The sequence below is a fragment of the Pseudochaenichthys georgianus genome, chromosome 17 (assembly GCF_902827115.2).
Source record: "Pseudochaenichthys georgianus chromosome 17, fPseGeo1.2, whole genome shotgun sequence".
Classification (NCBI taxonomy): Eukaryota; Metazoa; Chordata; class Actinopteri; order Perciformes; family Channichthyidae; genus Pseudochaenichthys; species Pseudochaenichthys georgianus.
This window is the reverse complement of record NC_047519.1, coordinates 39054455-39080992: the sequence shown is the minus strand read 5'-3', so window position 1 is coordinate 39080992 and position 26538 is coordinate 39054455. Positions and strand designations below refer to the sequence as shown.

Genomic DNA, 26538 nt, shown 5'->3' with positions numbered 1-26538 from the left:
AGAAAATCTGCCACTTTCTCTCAGAGCCCCTCCTCCAACACACAGGAACGCGCACATGACCAATGAGGGCACGAGATAATTTGTGCCCAGATGAAAGGCTGACAGGCAGGTAGGCCATCCAGTTACTTTAGCCGGCTCAGATGATTGGTCGAGCTTTTTACAGCCCCACGGCTTCCACTGATGATATATTATGATGGATTTTTTGTCAAAGCACTTCAGATATTCATTGCTATCGGGATGTTAAGAGCATTCCATGGAATATAACAACAAGTGTATCCCGAGCCGGTTTCTCAAACTTACCTACCCCACCTTCAAGAGAAAGAAAACATAAGTCGTTTCGGTGCTTAAGTCGCATTTATCCACTGAAGTCTTCATCCTCTGTGTCGCTGTTAAACACTTCCCCCAACTCCCGTGGAGCAGCCTGTCCGGTTGCCGTGATTTATTTTTTATTTTTAGGATCTGATTTTTAAAGAGGATATGTACGTAAGGAGTATACGTTTCGTGAAGTCTGTAGAGTATGATTTGTAGACCGGGATATATCTGCGGCGCTCCACAATAGTTCAAAATGGTATTGTAACACTTTTCGACCCTACAACAAGCTCGATGCGAGTTGAAGAGTGCACTAGTCCATATTGCGATTGCGATAAACCTTCGATTAATTGTGCAGCCCTTCCGTTGGAGTCGGAAGACATTCAGGAAGTCGAGTGTGATTCATGCATGGATGTATAATAAGAACTGGATACAGCGTGGGAGGCGGGGCCTCGTTCTTTCCTATGAGAGCTGCTCATTGGCGCATGAGGACAACATGGCCCAACTTTTGAGAGAGAAACGTCACAGATTACCCAGCATGCCTGGTTGTATGAGCAGAAGAACCTGTGTGTGGGCTCACAGAGCATGCGCCCCTTAAGCCCCGCCCCCCCGAGCTCCCACTCTCGGCTCAATAGAATGAATGGAGACATAAAATAAATCTAGATTCGGCTTTTAGTGCATTTTACAACTTTAAGGACCAAATTATTCTAATAAGGGCTATGAAATAGTTCATACTGGGTAGTTTATTTAGTTTAAAACAAATGATCCGCTGATTTACAGACATCTCTTTCCCCATGTTAGTCAATGGGGGAAAGTGTTTCTGGACCCAGGGACGTCACGGACTGATACGGAAGTTGTAGTACCGCCGTTTGGACACAACGAATATTTTCATCAGGGTCCGGCGCACTTCCCGGGGGCTTGGATTCATGGTGCTGCAACCTTTTTACCTCCAGTTCTAAAGCCCGCCCCCTCCATGCTGTGTTTTTATTATTGAATAAATAATTACTTAGGCGGTAACACTAACACATGTTATCGGATGAAGCTGCATAATGTATGATATGATTCACAATATTGAAGAGATTGGTTGTTTTCGCATCATTATTCTCATCACCATGTGATCGATACAATAATACATAATTGTTGGAACGGACCATTATGCTAAAGCCTCGTGGACGTACATCTGATCTGGGATTGACTTTGTATTTCATTTTTAGGATCATGGTCTGCTTTTTAAAGAGGGTATGTACCCAAGGAATATACGCTTTGTGAAGTCTGTAGAATAGGATTTGTAGACCAGGATATATCTGCAGCTCCACAATACAACACGTATCCACCCTGCAACAAAGGATGTGCTTTTACGAGTTGAAGAGTGCACGAGTTCATATTGCGATACACCTTCGAGTAATTGTGCTGTCGGAGTCGGAAGGCATTCAGGAAGTCGAATGTCATTCACGGTCCAGAAACCTTTTTACCTCCAGTTCAAAACCCCGCCCCTCCATGTTGTGTCACTTAAAGGTTTGTTCAGCCCGATTCTGCCTCCACATGCTCGTACCTCTGAGGCAGCATTACTGCGCCGGCTGGATATTACACCTGGAGGGGCAAATAATCAGAGCAACAGGAGGCAGGTGGTAAATGTCAGCTCGACACAATGCACAGCTCTCTCTCTCTCTCTCTCTGGGATTACTCTGGGGAGGCAGTGAGTGAACGGGAACCTTTGAATACCCGTCTCTCTTTCTGTCTCCCCTGACCTTTCTACCTCTCATTCTACCCGACTTGTTGACTTCACCTTCTTCCTCAGCATTCTGCCTCAGCCACCAACATCTCACACCTTCATGATTGACGCTTCATTCACAGATCACCCTCGCCAGGCGTGGAAGTCCCTTTTTCCGTGTGCAATTGCTTTGTATTTACACACAGCAGTCGAGTGGTATTACGAATCTTCCGGTGTTGGAAAGTAATTTAAGACATTACCTTAAATACTGCACTTGAGGTACTTTTACTTTCCGTGGTATGCTTCTTTATACTTCTACTCCACTACAATTTGAATGCAAATAATGTACTTTTTTTCTCTTTTACAATTATGTGACGACTTCAGTTGCTAGTAATTTGAAGATACACATAATAATAATAATACAACATACAAATCAATCTATTATGATGTATTGTTATGGATTAATAAACCTAGAAGTACTCCAATTCATGAACCCTTGTGTTGTGTTCAAAAGCTGTTACCGTTCGTGGTGTTCGCGGGTACATTTTGACCCATGATTTATCTCAGTCCAAAACACAAACAAATGACTATCATCCAACATTGTTTTAACTCCATCATAACTAACTTATAATGCTTTCATAACCGTACAATCCTGTTGTAATTTAATGTTATGGCCCAAAACACATTACACCACATATTCCACACGTCCATATGTGTGTTCAGGTTCAAGTGTTAGTGTACACATTCTTTGAGAAAGGTCGAGTTCCCGTGGGGGGAGGGGAACCTGGTGCATGATTGCTACAGTGTATGAAGGGGGTGGGGGAGGGGCGTCTAAAGTCAAAGATGAATCTTGATTGCGCCAAATTTGTTTTTAAATCTGGGCAAAGAGTATTTATAATAACTGAGATAAAAGTGAGACTTCAGAAGAAAAAAAAAATCTTAATTCTGAAAAAAGTCTAAATTCTTTATTTAAAGGTGGGGTAGGTAAGTTTGAGAAACCGGCTCGAGATCGCTAGAATTTTAAAATACACAACCGGAGAAAATCTGCCACTTCCTCACAGAGCCCCTCCTCCAACACACACGAACGCGCACATGACCAATGAGGGCACGAGATAAGTGTGTGCCCCGATGGAAGGCTGACAGGCAGGTAGGCCATCCAATCGATTGGTTGTACTTTTTACAGTACCACGGCTTCTACAGATGACATTTTTTTATGGATTTTTTGTCAAAGCACTTCAGATATTCATTGCTATCGGGATGTTAAGAGCATTCCATGGAATATAACAAGAAGTGTATCTCGAGCCGTTTTCTGAAACGTACCCACCCCACCTTTAAAGTCAGAATTCTAACTATGAATTTCAGACCAAAACAGACCATATTCTTCTGTATAACACTAATTATAATCCAGAGAAATAAAACTATAGATATTATTCTAAGAAAAAAACATTCTGCATAATGAGTACTTTTAGTTTTGATACTTTTGATGCTCATACTGTACTTCTATACTTTGACTGAAGTGAAAACAATGAAAGCATGAGTTGTACTTGCAGCAGAGTATTGCTACATTGTGGTATTACTATTCGATATTCAAGTATTTAGGACATACGCACGTTTTCTTCCTCTGGAAACGTGTAACCCCAAGCAGAGTCCACTGCAGTGCTAACCAGCTGACCAAAGATATTCTGAACGCCTGCATCTGTTCAGCCGCTCTCAGCACTGCAGGTGTGTTTCTCTCTAATCCTCCTTTCCGATCGATGCTCGGAGAGATTCGCAGGCCTTACATGGATTTGGGGAAACGTGAAGCCGATGGAGGAAAGCCTGCAGCGAAGCAGAAACACAGGAGAGCATCCAGAGCAGAATGAACGAGTGTTCGTAGTCTTGTTTCCCCAGATGGCTCCAGTGCCTCCGCAGTGCAGCTTCTATTGGAAACAGCTCACTCATTCACCAGATACGCAGTCGTATTTCCCTTCAGAACTCAAGAGAGTTTTATACCAATTTGGGTTTATTAAGTTTTGCAAGAAAGCCCACGGCAACAACAGCAACCAGACGTTGCGAACAATGTTAATACACCACAAAGTAGGTAAAGTAGGCACACATACATACTAACACTTCCAGTTGAGAGCAGTGCAGATGTTATCATTGTTTGTGAGGTTATACATTTTACTTTGGGATTGTAGAAAGGCATATTGATTATATATTTACAGGTAAATGATGAATCAGTCTGAATAATAGGAAATACATTAGTGAAGAAGATTGAGCAGCTCTGAAAGGATGACATGACCACACAACTTCAATAGTTTATGACGCTTGATGCACTCCAGGCTTTGAGTGACTGTTCCTCTTGAGACGTGCAGTAACTCTTTATGGCATCTTGTCTCCACTGAGACATTCAGCTGTGGTTATAGCCATTCCTCAGGTCTCTCTTTAGTTCGACTCTGGTGCCATGTGCGTGTTCAAATACTTTCCTAATTACACTCGTAAAGTTGTACATGGGATTATGGACATAGATGTGATGCAGAGGTGGGAAGTAGTGGAGTACAAAATACTTAAGTACATTCTTCTGGTATCAGTACTTTACTCCACTACTTCTTTTTCCGACGACTTTTTACTTTGACTTCTTACATGATGAACCCAAATACCTGAACTTTCTACTTCTCACATGTTGAACTCAAATACCTGTACTTTCTACTTCTCACATGTTGAACTCAAATACCTGTACTTTCTACTTCTCACATGTTGAACTCAAATACCTGTACTTTCTACTTCTCACATGTTGAACTCAAATACCTGTACTTTCTACTTCTTACATGTTGAACTCAAATACCTGTACTTTCTACTTCTCACATGTTGAACTCAAATACCTGTACTTTCTACTTCTTTCATGTTGAACACAAATACCTGTACTTTCTACTTCTCACATGTTGAACTCAAATACCTGTACTTTCTACTTCTTTCATGTTGAACACAAATACCTGTACTTTCTACTTCTCACATGTTGAACTCAAATACCTGTACTTTCTACTTCTTACATGTTGAACTCAAATACCTGTACTTTCTACTTCTTACATGTTGAACCCAAATACCTGTACTTTCTACTTCTTACATGTTGAACTCAAATACCTGTACTTTCTACTTCTTACATGTTGAACCCAAATACCTGTACTTTCTACTTCTCACATGTTGAACTCAAATACCTGTACTTTCTACTTCTTACATGTTTAACACAAATACCTGTACTTTCTACTTCTCTCATTTCCCAAACAGCTGGTTCCTTTAGTCTGAATGTGTGTTGGTGCGTGATCATTATTCTTTAGAGTCACTGCGTGCCTATTGGTTGGAACACGATCCGTGTCTCCATCACTTCCTGGTCTTCTCTAAAGAAGAGGGACCAATGGAAACGTTGTCATGTTGCCGTTGTTCAGCATGGAAACATTCATTAGCTAACAATGACATTATTGTTCTATTGATATAAAGGGAGGTCAGGTACTCTTTAAAGCAGCTGCTAGTTATGGGTACTTTTTACTGAAGTACACTTCAAAGCCTCTTACTTTCACTTGAGTAAAGAAGTTTAGTCAGTACTTCTACTTTCACCAGAGTATTTTTAAACACAAGTATCTGTACTTTTACTTAAGTAAAGGATGTGTGTACTTCTGCCATCTCTGCTTTAATGATCCTGATCCTCCTGCACACTCAGTATACTCTCCTCTGAGTAGGAGTCATGCTGCCCCAGACGTGTCTGTCCTCACAGTGAAGGTGCCAGGGACTCCTCAAACGTATTATGTTGCGTTCCCAGCTCCCCAATCGCAATAAAAACATACACAATATACCTCCAGAGAGAACCAGGAAGCGTGTTTCCTGTTTCCTGTCTGAACAGGAAGTGAATAAGACCCTGCCACGCCAAGCAAGAGGAGGGAGTGTTTGTTATTATGGGATTCAAACGGCAGCGCACGCTGATATCAGAGCGACGCGGAGATTTGCTCAAAGGGAAAACACGTCTATAGAAACCGAGAGAAAAGGACAATGTTATTCTGTTCCTGCACTAACACTCTGTTCTGAAGTTAAACAGTTTTAGATTACTTCTGGATTTGTGTTTTTCCCTTAAATCAGGAAATGCTTAAGAAGCTAGATCGGACGTGGTTCTAGTTTCTGTTTGTTGCAGAGAAGCACATTCATAATTGTGATCTCTAACTCCGTGTTTTATCGTCATGTCATGCCCCAAATCAGCTCCGATATGGCTCTCAAAATGCCTGTGTTATATTCGTGTGTATAGTCCTTTTGTTGATGCTGCCAAGTGTGATCGTCACAAGATGATGACTCAGAATCCAGGTCGGAGCTACCAGAGAGATGTTTCAGCTTTATGTACGTCCTAACAAGCTCCAGAAGTGTTTTTAAACTGCACACATCGCAACTCGTCTAAATGTGACGACTTAATTTGCTCCTTAGTTAAAAATACAGAAAAACAGCCACTCGCATGGAAGTTATTGAAGTTATAGGACTCTTTAAAGTAGACACACTACATACTGATATACACCTGAACATCAGCAGGAGAGGACTCTTTAAAGTAGAGACACTACATACTGATATACACCTGAACATCAGCAGGAGAAGACTCTTTAAAGTAGAGACACTACATACTGATATACACCTGAACATCAGCAGGAGAGGACTCTTTAAAGTAGATACACTACATACTGATATACACCTGAACATCAGCAGGAGAAGACTCTTTAAAGTAGAGACACTACATACTGATATACACCTGAACATCAGCAGGAGAGGACTCTTAAAGTAGAGACACTACATACTGATATACACCTGAAAATCAGCAGGAGAGGACTCTTTAAAGTAGAGACACTCCATACTGATACCTGAACATCAGCAGGAGAGGACTCTTTAAAGTAGATACACTACATACTGATATACACCTGATCATCAGCAGGAGAGGACTCTTTAAAGTAGAGACATTACATACTGATATACACCTGAACATCAGCAGGAGAGGACTCTTTAAAGTAGAGACACTACATACTGATATACACCTGAACATCAGCAGGAGAGGACTCTTTAAAGTAGAGACACTACATACTGATATACACCTGAACATCAGCAGGAGAGGACTCTTTAAAGTAGTCACACTACATACTGATATACACCTGAAAATCAGCAGGAGAGGACTCTTTAAAGTAGAGACACTCCATACTGATACCTGAACATCAGCAGGAGAGGACTCTTTAAAGTAGAGACACTCCATACTGATACCTGAACATCAGCAGGAGAGGACTCTTTAAAGTAGAGACACTACATACTGATATACACCTGAACATCAGCAGGAGAGGACTCTTTAAAGTAGACACACTACATACTGATATACACCTGAACATCAGCAGGAGAGGACTCTTTAAAGTAGAGACACTACATACTAATGTACTGTACACCTGAACATCAGCAGGAGAGGACTCTTTAAAGTAGAGACACTACATACTGATATACACCTGAACATCAGCAGGAGAGGACTCTTTAAAGTAGGGACACTACATACTGATATACACCTGAACCTCAGCAGGAGAGGACTCTTTAAAGTAGAGACACTACATACTGATATACACCTGAACATCAGCAGGAGAGGACTCTTTAAAGTAGAGACACTACACACTGATATACACCTGAACATCAGCAGGAGAGGACTCTTTAAAGTAGAGAAACTACATACTGATATACACCTGAACATCAGCAGGAGAGGACTCTTTAAAGTAGGGACACTACATACTGATATACACCTGAACCTCAGCAGGAGAGGACTCTTTAAAGTAGAGACACTACATACTGATATACACCTGGACATCAGCAGGAGAGGACTCTTTAAAGTAGAGACACTACACACTGATATACACCTGAACATCATCAGGAGAGGACTCTTTAAAGTAGAGACACTACATACTGATATACACCTGAACATCAGCAGGAGAGCACTCTTTAAAGTAGGGACACTACATACTGATATGTACACCTGCACATCAGCAGGAGAGGACTCTTTAAAGTAGAGACACTACATACTGATATGTACACCTGAACATCAGCAGGAGAGGACTCTTTAAAGTAGGGACACTACATACTGATATACACCTGAACATCAGCAGGAGAGGACTTTTTAAAGTAGAGACACTACATACTGATATACACCTGAACATCAGCAGGAGAGGACTCTTTAAAGTAGAGACACTACATACTGATATACACCTGAACATCAGCAGGAGAGGACTCTTTAAAGTAGGGACACTACATACTGATATACACCTGAACATCAGCAGGAGAGGACTTTTTAAAGTAGAGACACTACATACTGATATACACCTGAACATCAGCAGGAGAGGACTCTTTAAAGTAGAGACTCTACATACTGATATACACCTGAACATCAGCAGGAGAGGACTCTTTAAAGTAGAGACACTACATACTGATATACACCTGAACATCAGCAGGAGAGGACTCTTTAAAGTAGAGACACTACATACTGATATACACCTGAACATCAGCAGGAGAGGACTCTTTAAAGTAGAGACACTAAATGTTTGATTTGATTTATTTTGAATGTCTAAAACAATAATACAAAAATAATATAATGTGAGAATTATTATACTATACAAACTTGATAAACAAAAGTATGACTGACTCTAAATTATATGTAAACAAATGATCTATTTAATGCATATCCGAATTGTACACTTATTTAATCCCACCCCTTCTCCCAAAAACTAAATTATTAGCATATATATTATTTTTTTCTAGAAGAAATACATTTGTTATTGAAAACAACCAAACAAACACATCAATATGAATATATAATATAAATATGAACACGAGCATCATAGGGCCCCTTTAATCTTTTTACTGTATGATAATAATGAAAGGAAGAATGACAATGATCCGACTAAAGCTTGTTATCTCAACCTGAGCTGAGGAAACTCACCCTGGCACCGGCACTTCCTCACAGGACCCAAATCCAATCCTCTTTTATGTCCAAATGAGATTACCAGAGTCTCTCCGCCCCGTGTCAGCGCCTTCTGGGGGGGGGGGGTACAACGCACAATTGCCTTTCTTAGCAGCGCCATGTTTGGCAGTCGGAGAGGAAAGTGAACCGAGCTGCATAAATATCCATTGGAATTCATTTTTTAATTGCCCCTCTTTTTCCTTCAAACATGCCGCTGTCAGAAATGTCCATTTAACTTCAGAGGTTTAAAAACAAAAGCAACCAAAGAGGCCAGAAGGAGAAGCCGTTTCCTCTGCGTTACGGAGCATGCCCACCGTATAGACTCCAGTCTTACTGCATCAAAACAACATTTAGCTGCGTGACGTTGACTTTGAGGATTACACGCGTCTCTCGGAAGTCTTCTTATTTATTCGGTTTGAAGCTACGTGTTTTAACAAGGCAGCGAATTGGAAGTTGTGCTTGTTTCCACAGAAGGACTTAATGTTTTCGGCAGTGTTGTGTGCGTAGGTGTATAGTATCAGGTTGGGAACAGTTTAAATAAAAAAGTGTTTTCTGTTTTGCCTCTCAACCAAATTGCATAACCGTGCTGCTGCTGGGACCCCGGTGGTCTCTCTGCTCCCTCCTCAAGCTGCCAAGCTAAATATTGTCCAAAGCTTCGTGTTATTATCTCCCCTCGTGTTTTCCCACCATGACGGCGACACAGATATTCCTCACTGGGGTCCCATTGGTATCTGGGAACATGTGTTGCCATGGTTTCCCTAAGAACTGTACATTATAAAGTCACAGCAGATGAATGTCTTAATTGATAAGGTGAATTTATTAAATTGTCGTAGCGTGTTATGTAATAGCTTTATTAGCCCTCAACATGTTCAGCAAGACTTCCATCCCTGCTGTGTGTGTGCAGCAGAGAGTCGAGTGAATTAGCCGCCATTGTTTTATTCCCCCCTCGCAACTACAAGGCAGCGGTGAACGCCGGGAAGCCTCTGAGGGATTTAGTGTGATTTGATTCTCCGCATTTCCCGAGGAGGCAGCGCTCTTATTGAATCGGCTCCGTTACATTTCATCTCCGACGGGGGAATACGGGCCCCTCAGAGGGGGGAGGAGCCAAGTCGGAACGTATCACACACAGAAACAGCCACGCAGACAAACACGCAGACAGGTGTGTGTGTGTGTGTGTGTGTGTGTGTGTGTGTGTGTGTGTGTGTGTGTGTGTGTGTGTGTGTGTGTGTGTGTGTGTGTGTGTGTGTGTGTGTGTGGTGTGTGTGTGTGTGTGTGTGTGTGTGTGTGTGTGTGTGTGTGTGTGTGTGTGTGTGTGTGTGTGTGTGTGTGTGTGTGTGTGTGTGTGTGTGTGTGTGTGTGTGTGTGTGTGTGTGTGTGTGTGTGTGTGTGTGTGTGTGATATGAGGTGGAAGGTAGGCTGCTGAATGAGAACAGAGCCTTGGGTTAGATGCTGTAATGATGCGTTGATGGTGTGGTTGAAACTATTTGGCTAATTAATCAGCAAAGTGATCCTGGGGTAAAGAATAGCTTTTTGCCTTCTCACCCTCTGCTATTATTATTATATGGTCGCTGTTGTGTTCAAGCACACACACACACACACATACACACACACACACACACACACACACACACACACAGTTTCCAAGTACAGAGACATGTAAAGCCTGGAGAGCTTCAGCAATCTTTAACATCATTTTGTTGGATTCACACAGTTACAGAGGAACAGTGGATGCACTGTTTAATATCGCACGATAGGATCAGTGGAAATACATCTCAGTATCCCCATAATCCACTTACCCTCAGACATCATCCGTGTTGTTCATTTCCCTCATTCCCATGTTTCTGTAATCCAACACATGTGATTTGTAAGCGTTTCTTAATCGGTTAATCTCTTCTGTTTTAAAAAGGATAGACATCGTGAGGTCATCATATCTTTGTTGTTTTAGATGTCCTAATATGTTGTTTTAGATTTCCTAACATCTTGGCCGGCAGCATCTTGTTACAAAATCAGCTTTTTGAAAACGTATTTCCATGTTGCCGTGTGACTCAAAAGTGAAAGCCAAGAACATCAAGTGAACTATCCAGCTGGGAAAGTTGGTGGAAAGGCGTGTTCGTGTTCTCTGCCAGACTAACCTGGAGTCGGAGGAACTCACAGCTGTGTCTCGTCTCCTCCGGAGCCGTTAAAGACCTGAGAGAAATCAAAGCTCGGTCGCATCTTCCTGCGCCTCAGCTGCTGCCCTGTCTGGCTCGTAAATGTGCGAATAATCCAAGATGCTGGCTCTCGCTGCCGTGTGCAATATGGATCCGAGTTCTCACCACTCCCTCCAGAACAGGATGTCTCACTGCAGCTCGGGGAACATCTCCGCTTCAGGGTCGTGTTTGAGGGACCGCGTGAAATTGTCAAACTGAATGTTGATACAGGGACAGCATTTTGATCAGCTGCCACCATGTTCGGCCTCCAGTTACAGACATCTTTAACAGAGATATGCTTCTGCGTGTGCACCAGCAGAAGGTAGCTGAGGAGAAAACTGTCTTTGAAAACCTTAGGAGAGAATAAATAAAACAAGAATAATAAAGACATCTGAGGTACATTTTTATAGAGTTTAGTTTAAGTATCTGCGGACCATAATAAAAGGTGAAAGGGTCCTTGTTATGCTTTGCAGTCACGGCCCGTCCACACAGCGGCGTGCGTCGAAGCTTCCCGGGGGGCGTGTCTGAAACTCGACCAACAACCAATCACGTGAATCTCCCGCCCCCGGCACACAAGCAGCGGTTTGATTGGCTAGAGCTTGTACTGGCATGTGATTCGATTGCTTCTGCCGACGCGTCAAAAGTTGAACATTGCTCAACTTTTGCAGCGAGCCACGCCAGCAGAGCTCCGCTTCCCACAATGCAGTTCGGCGAAAAGTGACGTCACCCCATTCAAAGTGAATGGTGGCGCTTTCAACGCACGCCGCCGTGTGGACGGGCCGTCACAGTAGAGTCGTTACAGACAAATATGAACCTGCAAAAACGGATATCAAATTGCTACTTTGTTATATAAAGTATACATAAAGTGTAAATCTGGATGTTCAACCGTATACTATATCATTTTTCATAATTAGAATCAGAAATCCTGGGGACTTTGCTACAGCAACAGTACAGTGCAGATCAAAGGCATTATTCTTCTTCATTCTTACGTCAAAAATCCCAAATTGCTGCTGTCAGTGCTTCAACGTTCATGTGCAGTTTTCTGTCTCGTACAGCTCAGCTGATTGGCAGAGTACAGCGCTCTTAAAACGAACGTGTATGTCTATCACGCCTGCTGTTTTGCCAGCCAGACATCCATTAAGAATCATTTCGAATGGCTCGACACCATCATTTAATCAACATGTCGTACACAAATGAGTATATATGAGCGGGGCGTGGGATAGGTTACGTAGAGTTAGGCTCTGTCCGCAGCCATCTGCTCCTGCGGAGGAATCAGTCGTAGTGAGTGTGAGGAGAGACAGGCCGCTCCGAATCCCTGGATCCAGGCCAAGAGCTGCCGTGGAGATATGTTCTTCCCCCGGGGATCCTCTATGGGTGGAGAGAGGACGGCTCACCGGGCTGTTAGGGGTCGTCTGGGTGTCCTGGGGAAGAGGAAGACTTTATTTCCACTGTGCACTGCTTGTCCCGAAGTGGACCTTTTGGGATTGGATTGTGAACCGTGCGATGAGGAGGGTTTGTTGTGTGGGATATTCGACTTGCGATACAGAATAATTTTGAGTTGTCTTTTCTTATGTTATTGTCAACACCTTTGTGGAGCAACGACTTACTCAACTGTGACTATATCAATCTTAAATGTCAGGAGAGAGACCTGACTGGCACCCGAAGGAAAATCAATACACCTACAAGTCAAACCGTCACAACGTGTCTGTCGCCTCTGCTTTTGAAGGAGAGATGACAACCAAAGCAAATGTTCCGCAGGTTAGTTTTAAATAGAGCTGCCCTGGTACTAAAAACGAACCCGCTGTTTTGGCTATTAGCTTCTTCAAGATCTGTAAGGGCTTGCAAAGAAGTTTTGTTTAAAAGCTTGAAAGAAAACCGCTGAGTAAGAATCAATGAAAGCCTTTAGTTAGTTATTCGTCCCAACATGAAGCATTTCACAGATGTAGGCGGTTGGAAATATTAGTTGGATCGTGTGTAGAAAACCGTTAAATATGAACTTAACTATTTCGTATCAAATGTGTACAGGAAGTCTAGAGAAGTGTGTCAATGAAGGCTCCAATGCTTCTTAAATAATCCTAGTAATTGCACAAAAACCTATTTAACAAACCACAGGAAAGAGAAACTCAAAAAAACATAATAGGACCTCTTTTAAGAAACTCAAAATAAAACTATAATTAAATTAATTGAAATTAATTCTCAATAGTAAATGTTAGATAATCAGTCAGTCAAAACAGTCATGACCGTCAGATTTGAACAAATACTTAAACAGTCTGGAATGTAATCTTTTAATTTTCTTTGGAGGCCGGTGAGGCGTGTTATTGGTGTCGCCACGTTGTTCAGACAAATTACTTTTTCTTATTGATACAACGAACACTGAGTAATCCTCGAGCTCCAGAGCGCTTCAAAGGGGACTTTACTACAGAGTTATATTGTCCTCAAACTGCGTCACTAGGCGATAATTAGATTTGATGTTTTCTGATAGAAGTCTGGAAAAAAATTCACCAGGACAAAATTAAGCGAAGTTTTTTAAATACCAAAAGCTGCGGGGAAATGACAGACTTTCCTTTAAGTGCAGAATTCACATTAATGACGAGGGTTATGTTTCATATTATTGTCATGGAGACTCCAAGCGTTTTCACAGCAGACGACCTGCTGTGATCACGTTCAATAATCACCTCTGGTTCTTTATCAGACGCTGAACTAAGTGTTTGATCCAAGCCAAATAAACATGGACAGTAATCCAAGATTAAACTGTTGTTTCCGATCAAGGGAATATATCCTTTGTTTAACCAGGTTTTCATAATGTGGTTCCCTTAGTTATATGTTCATTACAGCTACATTTCAAATGTTCTTACCTGGTGACACTTGTAATTGCTCCTTTTGTTTATGAGAGGTAGGACATTGCATTAGGGATGCCAGCGATTATTCGATTTTTCGATTATTTGTTACAATCGCCATAATCGAATATTATTTTTAAAAATCGATTTTATTTATATATTTTTATTTGATTATTTATGTATTTTTTCTGGCTTAGTTTCAGTTTTATAGACTAATGCTAATTATAGTAGTAGTATTAATAATTGTAAATGGCCATTGGTCACACCACCAGTTTGTTTTACTGTAAACTTGGAGGAAGCCTGCGCAGAGCAGACTGCTGCTGCAGCACGCTGCACACCGACCCCGCCCCCCTCTCCCTCACACGTGCGACTAAAGATGAGCAAAGCGGCAGGTAAAAAGAGTTCCTCCTTGTGGAACTACTTTGAACTTACAAGTCCAAAGGAAGTTAAATGCAAGCTCTGCGAAAAGACGTTGGTCTATCACAACTCAACCTCAACAATGCGTTGGCATTTGAGTGCGAAGCACGCCAAAGAGGTTACAGAGAAAGACGCAGCACAGCCGGCCATTACCAACTTCACTTCAAGGCCACGTCGTTGTGATGACATGCTTGTGTGTTGTTTGTACTGTTAAACATCTTCCAGTAAAGAAAACAACAGAATTCCTTTTGTCTGAGTTTTTTTTTCTCTCCCGCGGGGCGATAATAATCGATTATTATTCGCCAGGGCTGCCGAATAATCGATTTTGATCATAGCCAGTTTCTGGCAACCCTACATTGCATACTGTTGTGGTTACAGTTTCGGTAGTGTTTGAAATAAAAATGTACATGTATTGAGTGCAGGTGACCTTAAGGGGCCTCCCACAATCTGTGAAATATGTTAAAAAATGTATGTTATTAACACAGAAGCGTTTTTCAATTCCGTATCCAGGTTTTATTTTAGTTAAAGCCAGTTTGGAAGTAAAATATGCATTTGAATACAGCTTGAAAGTATCCTATTTCTTAAAAAGATGTCAGTGAGTCTCGATCAACATGACTACAGTCGTGTTTTTAATTAACAGCTGCTCTTCACATCTACCTTTTATTCCCAATAATTGCATTTTAAAGTGTTTTATTTCAAAAATGTCGGCAGGAACAACTAAACAAACATCTATTCTTTCATTATAATGGAAGATACACAAAGGCCAACATTTCTGAATTACTGATACCGTTGGAATAAAATCTTGTTTTTGGGAATGATGTTATAATCTGAATCCATTTCCATTTGTGAGTAATGTCTCACAAAGCCGCAGACACACAGGAAAGGCCCCGGGGACGCTGTGAGGTATCAGACTGAACAGAAAGCAAGCAGTGATTAGTGTGGGAACACGCACATGCACACACACACACACACACACACAGCACATACACACTTGGAGAGAAGAACAGCGTCCAAAATCGTATAAACAGGAATATATTGCTAGTTTGTTTGAGTACAATTGTGTAGGTTCATGTTTCAGTGTGTGTGTGTTTTCATGTCGAGGGTGTGTGTTGACAGTCTGAGGGCCATCTCCAGTATTGACCATGTCTGAACGTCTGATGATGTCATGCTCTCCTATGTGGAGCCAGACTGACTGTCCGTCTAAATGACACACACTGTACAGGAAATAAAGAATAACTCAACACTGCCTCTGAATTTAACAAGGCAACATTTTTTTAAAGCATGATAATATAAAACACTGCTTTCAACATGGCTGGCTATAATATACGTACTTCTGTACATATATCTGCTTTTTGTAATATATCCCAATGCGAAAATGCATAATAGGTACCTGGATGGTGCTCTCATAGGCTAGGCAAGGCTAGGCTAGGCAAGGCAAGGCAAGTTTATTTATATAGCACTTTTCAACACAAGGCAATTCAAAAAGTGCTTTACAAAAAATGAAAGACATTAAGAAAATGGCATTTAAAATCAGTTATTAAAAAGAAAAGCTAATAAATTAAACATTAAAATAAAAAAAAATACATGGATAAAAGTTACAGTGCAGTCTAAGATATGAATAGTTCAATTAAAAGCAGCGGCAAAAAGAAAAGTCTTCAGCCTGGATTTAATAATAACTGAACGATGTTTAGTTCTGACTCTGGGGACAGAAAGCTGACCAGTCCCTGAAGACCTGAGAGATCTGGATGGTTCATCATTTAGCAGGAGGTCAGAAATGTATTTTGGGCCTAAACCATTCAGTGCTTTATAAACCAGCAGCACTCATAGCGTTAAAAAAAGTTGAGTGTGGAACTCGAGAAACTTCTCTGCCTCTACGACCGCCATCTTGGCTACGTGGCGCTTGTTACGCTACCAGTTGCAATTGTGGACACTAGTCTGTACATGTGGGGTTTTATTCACTATTTAAATGACGTACCACGATACTGGTGTCAAACATAAGCCACCATTTCTTTTTAGTAGGTGAATTGAGCAGTCTGTAATGATTTGGTACCGCTAATGATCGGTAGATGCTATCGATGCTAGCTAGCTATCGAGCTAACAGCTGTTATCCTCAGTTCAGCAGCCGCGTGTGATTTAAGAAAACACTACATGGTTGAAATTAAAACACTGCATGTCTATAGTGCATGACATGCTATGTACTAAGGGAAACATCTGATTTAAGACACGGGCAAAAAACTGGTTGTATTTTGCCTTTTAATCTGGAAGAAAACAACTTGTTTAAACCTGCTTAACAAACATTTACGATCAAGTAACCTCACAGTATAGCAGCATATTATCATAGTATCATATTTGGGCTTCCTTGAGAACAATGTGTGATGTTTTGAGGCTTGAAAGCCCCTAGTTCTGTTGACGAAGGAAAATAATGTCTTCCATTTTCTCTCCTCGCTTCCTTTCTTGAAGCCAGACCACGGATTCAAGCTGTCAACCTTCAAGCTTACTTTAAAAGAAACTCCTAAGTCACAAAGAGCTGGGAACTGCGCAGCCATTAACGTCACAAACGTCTCTGAGGAATCCTCTTACGGTATTTAATATTCATCAGATCAAAGAATTTGCCAACATTCCTAATAGCACTCTGAGAGAGCTTAAGTGGAGACTCTGACAGTATGCTGAACATTAGCGTGGCGCTAATGGTTCGAGGCTGCCGTGACGTCTTTTGCTTTATCTCCCGCTGTGAAGGGGATGCAGTGTGTGTGTGTGGGGGGGGGGGTGTAAGTGGGGAGCTCTTGGCCATTTGGGTTAAAGCACAGGGGCAGCGTGCGAACCTAAGAGGCTGTTGCCCCACATTTGGTGTCATTGATAGCACTTTACATCACTCAACTGTCCACTGGAATCCCGTGTGTGTGCGTGCGTGCGTGTGTGTGTGCGTGTGTGTTAGACTTGTGTCATGTTTTATACATGCAGTGTATTTTGTAGTAGTGTCTGGCCTTACTAAGTGCAACATGCTTTTTATTCTAGTTGTATACTTTCTTGATGTGTAAGTTAAATGTTCTACAAGATGTAGTTTAGTGTTCAACAGTGGTTGGTTAATATAAGATCAGTAATCAACAACAACAAAACAATGTATATGTATGTATACTGTATGTCATGTATAGAACAACATGCCTTCAAGATATTTGCAATAAACTAGTAGAATCAGATCCAGACAGAAAGACAACAAGTCCAGATCATAAAAAGGCATTAGAATAAGATAATATATATATTATGAAGATAAGTCTGCGGGCTCTGGTTCGTGGTGGCGGGCGGTTATCATAGACTTTAATGCGATGCTTGTACTAGGCGATCACATGCTAAGAAATCCCAGACGCAATTAAAACGGAAAGCTGTGGTTACATGGCCACGACAAACACATGTATTGTATCGTTTGAAACACTAATATAACGGTTACCTGCAGCTCTATTTTAGTGTATGTGACATTTAGTGTATATTCCTGAAAATCAATCTCCACCATGACATCCCCCTAAAGACACTGGCCCACTGTGCGTTAACTCATCCTACACTGGGCCAGACTGGGAAACACGTGACGGAGGTAAAAGAGGGGGACTATATTTAATCTAATAAGAATTTGGATTTAAGACTCTCGGACCCCTGCTCTGAATAACGGACATAAATATACTACACACTGAGTGGAGAGGTCTGGTTGTGATAACAGGAGATGGGTTGTGTGGATGGAGTGTGTGTGACGATGACAGGTAGGTCAGACCGGGGAGTAAGTCACTGTAAATGTGTTTATTATCTTGCTAGAGAGCCCATGTGTGTGTGTGTGTGTGTGTGTGTGTGTGCCCCCGTGTGTGTGTGTGTGTGTGTGTGTGTGTAGTGGAAATGTGCGCTCCACCTGGAATGTCCCCCCAATTTTCTTCAGGTGTAGATCACAGCACGATGACCCACAGACCCGGAGAGCCTGCTGCTTTGTGTTAGCTCAGCCTGTTCCCCGTTAGCTTCTCCCACTTCCTCGAAACCCAGGAATGGCTCTTGTCAGTCAGTCGGCCGCAGAACTCAAAGCGCACCAAACCTGCTGCGAGCGTCATCGTGGCAGATATATCCGTCTGGGTCAGCTTGCAGGTAGCTAACGGATGGATTTCACGTTTCCCTTTCCATGAGTCCTTCTGCAGGAGGACCCCTGCCGCTGCATCGGCCCCTCTCGTTGGTACATTCAGGGTGAGGAGGGTTACTTTAGATATGTATTCAATTACAATTACTCGTTACCTGTGGAAACATTTCATTAGTAGCCTAATCTGAGTATCAAAATATAAAAGTACTGGTTACTTTCTGTCTGGAATATCAAATGCAATGCAAACAAATACAAAAGAAAATAAACGTCAATATTTGGATTTTTAATTGAGTGTATTATGTAAGATTATTAAGTATATTCACGCAGTAGCCTGTACACCAACACGTGAGCACATACTACTAGGGATGGGTTAAGGTTTTAACGGTACTACTACTTTTATCGATACCGCTTATCGGTCCGGTCTTTTAACGGTACTTTTATCGGTTCTTTTGGAGAAAGAAATAAGATAAACAAACTAAACAAATTGTGAACAAAACTAACATTGCTTTTTATTTAAATGAAATAAATAATATTTCACATCAAAAGAAACAACAATGTTTTAACAAATCGTATTAAATAACCTGATGACAGAACTGTAAACAGAATATCTGAAACTTTATCAAACTAAATAACTCAGTTTCCTCTAATCATTATGTTTGTATAATGTAGTTAGCTCCGTGTGTTGCTGCGAGCATACAGAACACCTGACGTGGAAACGTTACTCGTGGACGGGGCGACAGAGCTGCTAGAAAGACAGTGGAACCCGGTGCATTCCTCCGTCTGGATGTGGAGCACTCTTATTGCACTTTTGGTAGCGAGCATCGTCCACATCGACGCATGTTGCGTATTAGAAACGGAGTTGGCGACACTAAAACTACAATATAATGTTTGTGTAGCAATAATACACATGACATATATTTTCTACATGTCTCCAGTCCCGATAAAAAGACCGATAACGTTGGAGCTTAACGGTACCACGGTCTTTAATCATTCAGCCCCGGGGCCCGTTCAGTACCGGGGCTCGGTACCCGTCACCTGTTGAATTAAAAAAAGAACAAATGAACCAAAGAAAGTGAAATCCATTCTTCTTCCAGAAATGGCGGAGACTTACGCCGAGTCGTAACCAAAACAACAAAGCCTTAAGACTTAAAGCGAGTTCCTTAAAACCATGAAGATACAAACTCAGAACAGCAAGACAAAGCCATACAACTAGCTCTTTAGTCTCAAGTGACCTACATCTTTAAACATGACCTTATTCCGAATCCCAAGCTCAGACCGAGATGTTCCGGTGGGGTGTACGTTGGGACTTCGGTTGTAATCGAGGGCTGGCAACTCAAAGTCTTGTTTGACGAAGCGTGTGAAACATTGGAGTCGTGTGCGGGAGAGTTACGGCGTGTTGCAACATCCTCTGAAATGTCCACGCTCCTCCTCCCGTATTCTGCCGCTCCCAACCCATGACATCCAGTATTGATGAATGTATGCGCTCCATGTTCCTGCTCCCCACTGTCAAACATACATAGTCTTGTCATGTCTCTCATTGTCGTACCGAATACCTGCAGCAGTGCGGGGTCTCAAAGTAAGTTCAAATGTGAAGCTGTATTATTTACGCTCACACACACGACTCCAGAGTGCCGTTATTCAGCGCCGCGCCAACACATCACTTCTCGACGTCACGATTATTGGATCAGAGTCTGCAGGAAAGGGAAATGAGAAAGCACACAGAGATGACAGGCCACAGGGCAGCGGGGGGACTTTCATCACACCGCCGTCGCTTTGAAATAAAGATATTTCCGATTGGAAAGAGAGAGAGAGCCTGGCTGCGTCTTGATTAGCGGTGATCGTGCTCCGCTTGGTCTTGGATCATCTCCCTCTTTCCCCCAGCACGTCTCCCACCCTTACATCCACGCAAGACCACATCAAAAGTACATCAGAGCCCTCGTCTTTAAATAGCCTGGGACATGTATTGACGGTGGAAGCGTGCGCGGCGGCTCGGGGCCCATTAGATCAATTGAATCTCCAGATTGTTGTCTTTTGAAGTGGTGTGCGAGCGGCCGTGCTGTCCGCACTCTGGCTAATCATTAGCGATAGCAAAGCGCTCGAATGAAAAGCAGTGCTTTAAAGGCAGCGGGGGGGGGTCTGTTATGCCGCTCACAGATAACATCACCTCCGGTTTGTGAGAATAAGAGAAATAAAGCGAGGTTCTGATGCACCAGGCGAACCGTGTGCCCCCGGGGAGTCGCACACAGCGCTGGTGATTAGGGACCGTCCGTATGGGATGTGGGGTGTGCAGCCATTAGCACTCCGCGTCGTGTCGTCTTCTCCAAAGGCTTCCAAGGCTTTTTGGCCCGCGTTCACTTCCCCATGCTTAGATATGACGTTGGCCTGGAGGCCTGATTCTCTCATGTGATGCTCAGCACCAGCTCCCGAGCCAAACGGCCGAGCGCAGATCCGTCCTGAATCACCCGGCATGTGAACCGCCCGATTGTTGTGGGGGGCCTCGGGGGGGTGTGAGCTTTTATGCTTTCATGGAGCGTTTTAAATCTTTGAATCGTGCAGCCTCAGACGTCACGTGTCCAGCACACTGACACTGCGTGGAGAGGTTGTTCACATCGTGGAAGACCGGGTGAACTGGCCTCTGACGGACGGGCTCAAGTGAGTTGTCGGTGTAAGATGCTTATGATTTTAGCATCTGCTAAAAGAGGGACGAAACAAATCACTTATTAGACGCTTTTATCCAAAGCGACTTACAGACTCAATACTGTGGACAACAGTACAGGGACACAACGACATGCAGTGGGGTTTGAACCTGCGAGCCCCTGACCCCAACACCAAAGCGCTAACCACTGCGCCACACGCCTTATGTAACACATAAGGTCTGAACCTGCATCTGAGTGGATGCATGTGTGCTTTTCATAACAATAACACGACGGCCAACTTTAAAATCCCCGAACGTCAACAAGCGCTCCGTCCCAGCTGTGTGCGTCAGTTTGAAGTGTCCTCCTTCCTGTACACGGCACTTTTCGTGTTGTCAAGTTGGTGAAGATGTTTGTTCAGTTGCACGTGTTTTTTTTATTTGTATTGTTTTTGAAACTGCAGCGTGTCTCCTGATGTCGGTGTTGGCCCGTCGGCACGTTGTCAGAACCGTACGATACGGGTCCTGAAATATCAAGTTATGATAGTTCATATAGGCAAGAACAGTAAAAACCATTCGCGACTTTCTTGTCCATAATTCAGTTTAATGTTGTACACCTATCATTTCCCAATTACACTTTGAGTGTGTATCGATGTTGCTGCGGACATTAGAGTGTGTCCTTATAGCTAATATCTGTCAGCTACTGAGTCAAATGTGACTCTGACGTCTCTGTATCCCTCGTGCGTACGGTTACATGTGCTACGGGGCTTTTGTTATTGCTGTCTTCAGACTTCTTTAAGAAGTACAGCACGATTGCCTCGCGTTGTTTATGTCACGGACATTTGGTTTCTACTTTAGATCCCCTTGCCGTATCCTGTCTGGATATGAAACATTTTAGTTGGCCAACATTTGATCATAATGTGTGTTGGTTTCTAGAAGAGCGGCCATTTTACCATCATTTCCCCAAACGGCTGTTGTGGCTCGTATCTGGATCAGATGCTGTGCGTCTGCTTCAGCTCCTGATCTGAGTATGTTCTGTCTGAGATGAAGATGCGATTGCGGCATGAGTAAATGTCATTAGGTGTGTGTGTGTGTGTGTGTGTGTGTGTGTGTGTGTGTGTGTGTGTGTGTGTGTGTGTGTGTGTGTGTGTGTGTGTGTGTGTGTGTGTGTGTGGTGTGTGTGTGTGTGTGTGTGTGTGTGTGTGTGTGTGTGTGTGTGTGTGTGTGTGTGTGTGTGTGTGTGTGTGTGTGTGTGTGTGTGTGTGTGTGTGGGGACAGGAAATGGAACTCAGGCGTCCCAGGCTCCATGGCAGCGCGCTCCATGGCAGCGCGCTCCCCGCAGCGCAGAGGCTTCAAGTATCAGAGAAAGCAGGGAGTCCCTCTAAAGCTGTCAGCAGAGCATCACAGAGGCCGGGCCAAGAGAGAGAGGAGAGAGGAGAAAGTGGAGAGAGAGGAGAGAGAGGAGGGGAGAGAGGAGAAAGTGGAGAGAGGGGAGAGAGGAGAAAGAGGAGAGGGGAGAAAGAGGAGAGGGGAGAGAGAAAGGAGAGAGAGGAGAAAGGGGAGAGAGGAGAAAGGAGAGAGTGGAGGTCCGGGTGGTCGGAGTGAAGGGAGGGAAGCTGGAAGCAAGAAACGGTTATAAATGGAGGAAGTTGGAATCGACTGCAGATCTTGGAAGAAAAGAGAGAGATAATGTTTGTTGTTTTGTCCAAACATGTTGGCATTTGAAAACTATACTTTTTAAACATTCTGCTATAAAGACTAAACATGTTTTTCATTTGAAAAAGATATACCGAGTGCATCTATCTTTGATGTTGTCTATAATTATGAACGATATAAATAGCTTGTAAATGGCTCTAATGGTCATAAACGTATACTCGTCTCACCTCGCTCTCTGTGGAAAACACAACGCGACGTACTTGGAGTCAAACGAGCGGAGCTCAACGGCCTCCTTCCACTTTTATTTCTAAACGATTTTTATACCTATGCAAAACATGTCTGTGAAGTTTTGTTGCTTAAAATACCAAACAGATGCCCCGTTGTAGCCGTGCCTCAAACTGCTCAAACCCCTCTATTGCAGCCCTGTTAGAGAAACGCGGATTTTGGGTCATTAGCTTGAAATAAAAAAGAGGGGGCGGAGCTAATGCCTGATCAGAATTCTACCGGAGATAAAGTTAAATTCTGCTGTGATAAAACGCCATCCTGTTCTAAACCACATCAAGGATTCTTTCTGAAACAGTATGGAGCAGTTTTTCTCTTGCGGGTTTATCACAAGGCGAGTTCCTTTTTTATTTCCTGCTTTTTAAACACGTGTGCTCTCCAGTACAGGTTAGCTCTGAGTGTTAGCGATGCTAATGTAAACAAAGACGAGATTACGTCCGAAACACGTCAGGCATTGTTTCTGATAGTGCCGTGGGTCCCCCGCCGATTTGACGTCATATCGGCAGCAAATCTGTATCGGCTCGTTGAACCCCCGTTTTTAGAGATTTGGGTACGGAGGAAAAGAGAGGGTTTATTTTCTGATGCTGCGTGAGTTCACATTTATGTATAAAAGACATAACATTTTGCATGATAGGTCCCCTTTAAGTTGACAGTTGAAGTAATGGAGACAGAACTCATCTATTTTACCAAAGAATTGTCAGCAATGTTGACATAGTTTCAGTGTTTCTGCAGATCCATCACAGACTGTACATCTCGAGTGCTTTTGTTTTCCTCTGTTCTGCATTGAACTGAGCGCCTGTTGTTTCCTCTCCTCTTTGATAAGTGTAACTTCATTTGGGATTAAGAGACCCCCTGTTTCTGCGTCTTCAATGCAATTATCCTCCGCCCCCTTTCCACACACACACACACACTCACACACACACACATCTCCAAACGTTGTTTTCTTTATTTCATTAAATGCAATAATTTCACTGTGGTAGGGAAGAAACTAATTAGGATTGCCACAGAAGACTCTCGAGGCTCCTTTCAGACTCTGCTCTGAGGATTGTACCCCAGTGTGTATCTGCGTGTTTGGATCTTTTATTTCAACCGTCTGCATTTCAATGGTGATATCCGCGATCTATCGGCCTTTTGTGGCGGCGCTGAAATGACTTTGCGCTGCTGTGAATGAGGCCGACAGCTGCTGGGCGGAGATTTGCCGCCGCAATAACTGTCGGAACAGAACCTAATCACTCCTTTTGGCCCTCGTTTGCGTATGCTAATCTGCCATTGTGAGGAAGTGTATTAATAGTTCGGCACGAGGGTGGCATGTTTTCGTCATGGAGTCGATGTCATGGCGTTGAAACGAAGCTGGAGAGAGTAGATGAGCTGTGAACTCTGAGCCTCCGTACTCTTTAACGGTTCCCTGAAAGCATCGAGTGTACAGGTGGTTTAGTCTTGGAATACTGACTGCGATCCCACATTTATTTTATGTCATGCAGCTCGATCTGAATCTCAGTCCGTTCTGATTGGTTAGCTGGTCTATGTGGTCAACCATGTAGATATGTTCCCGCCCCTTATCACGTACAATGAGTGCTACAGTATAGTGATGTCACTAGGTAACGGAAGTAAACAAAGGAGTCCAATGGAGGCACTTTAGGCTGTGTCTATAACACACTACAGAAAGGGAAAACCTCTAATAGTCAATCTCAATCTTTATTTATGTATATAGCACATTTAAAATAGCCTCAGTTGACCAAAGTGCTGTACAGGGAATAAATACAATATAAAAAAACAAAAGGGAAGTCAAATAATAAAGCCATAATTAAAAACACGATAAAAAGCACAATAACTAGAAACATATAAAAACAAATACAAATGTAAAAATGTTATGTTCAACTAGTATTAAAAGCAAATTATATGACATCAACTCTCTCTCTTTTTCCATGTGTTTGATTGGGTTGTGATATCTACGATGAACCCAGGACTAGGGATGCTCCGGTCGCCAATTTTGGGGCCGATCGCCGGAATCAGTATCGGCCGATACCGATCGAGTGGGCGGGGCCTGTGGGCGGGGCCTGTGGGCGGGGCCTGTGGGGATCTTCCATTTAAAGTGATGTTTAAAACTCAGTTAATGCTCATTCACTGGCGCTTCCACAAACGACAACCAACATAATTATTACATTCAAATGAAGTTCATTATTCAAGTTTACATTAACTTTGGAGAATAACACGGGAGAAATGAGCGGAAGCCTCTCTTTCCTCTCTCCCTCTTCTGACAGCCTGTCAGTATATCATGCAGCTCACTGATCCAGTACTGAGTGACCCGACAGTGAAGAATAAATATATGTATAACTAGTTTAGCTTGTTCCAGAGGTAGACCAAATAGCTAAGGTCTAACTCTTAGTGTGTGTTTCGCTCACCGGTCCGTCTCAGCGGGTGGAGCTGCAGGATTTCTGCTTCACACACGTTGCATACCGCTATTTTACTGTCTTTTTCGGACACCTTAAAATACTGCCAGACCGGTGAAGCCATTGTGACGAGCTTGTTTTGTCGCACACAGAGAAAAGTGTCATGTATTTGACGTCATGTGATCGGCTCTCCCGAACGGCCTTAATAGAGAGCACCGATCGATCGGCAGCGAGTGAATATCGGCCGATATCGATCGGCGGCCGTTCGATCGGAGCGTCCCTACCCAGGACTGAATCTGCGGTCCTTCATTAAATCCATTCAATTGCGGCGGCCAAAGCAAAAAGAGACGTAAGATAATCTGGTTTAAATGTGAATGTCACAGCCCGATATGGCAGAAACATCCATTCGTCTTCACAACTTGTGACTTCAACTGAAAATTAACTTATTAAATGTCGATGACTAGAAATGCATCGACACATTTAACTGACAGGTCAAAGGCTCCCAAGCTGCTTACCTTAGCAGATCCCGATCAAAACCGATGAAGTTGACGATCCTAAAACATTGATATCATAGGAACGAATATGTAACCAAATTGTTGGACTTGAAACAATCGTCAAACACAGAGAAGATGTCGCCTCCTGTTGCCTCAGAGCTCAACAAACAGGAAGTCAGACACTTTGCTATAGAGGTTGTTTTCCGAGTTTGAAGCATTTCTACTCTTTATGTATAATCTAGACACAGACATATCCCTTTGATTCGATCCCTTAAATCCTCAAGCATTCCTCTTTGTTCTCCTATAAACAAACCCCACTATTCCCCCTGTCAGCTTTTAAGGACTTGATGACAGGGAGTCTCTTTGATGGGTAATTGGTCTCTTAAATCACCTCCAAATCACGCACATGGAGGACGCATTGCAGATTAAAGGCAACTCAATTGGCTCTCGTTACCTGATACTTTCGAGACGTCAGACCGCCACCTTCCCCTCCTGCACATATCCTATTGCACACATCCACTTTGA

General features: G+C 42.8%; 1 protein-coding gene across 1 annotated transcript in view; it reads left to right on the top strand.

Moving 5' to 3' along the window:
- LOC117462638 (partitioning defective 3 homolog) overlaps positions 1 to 26538 on the top strand; it is a 136416-nt gene that overhangs the window by 61594 nt on the left and 48284 nt on the right. The window lies entirely within an intron of this gene.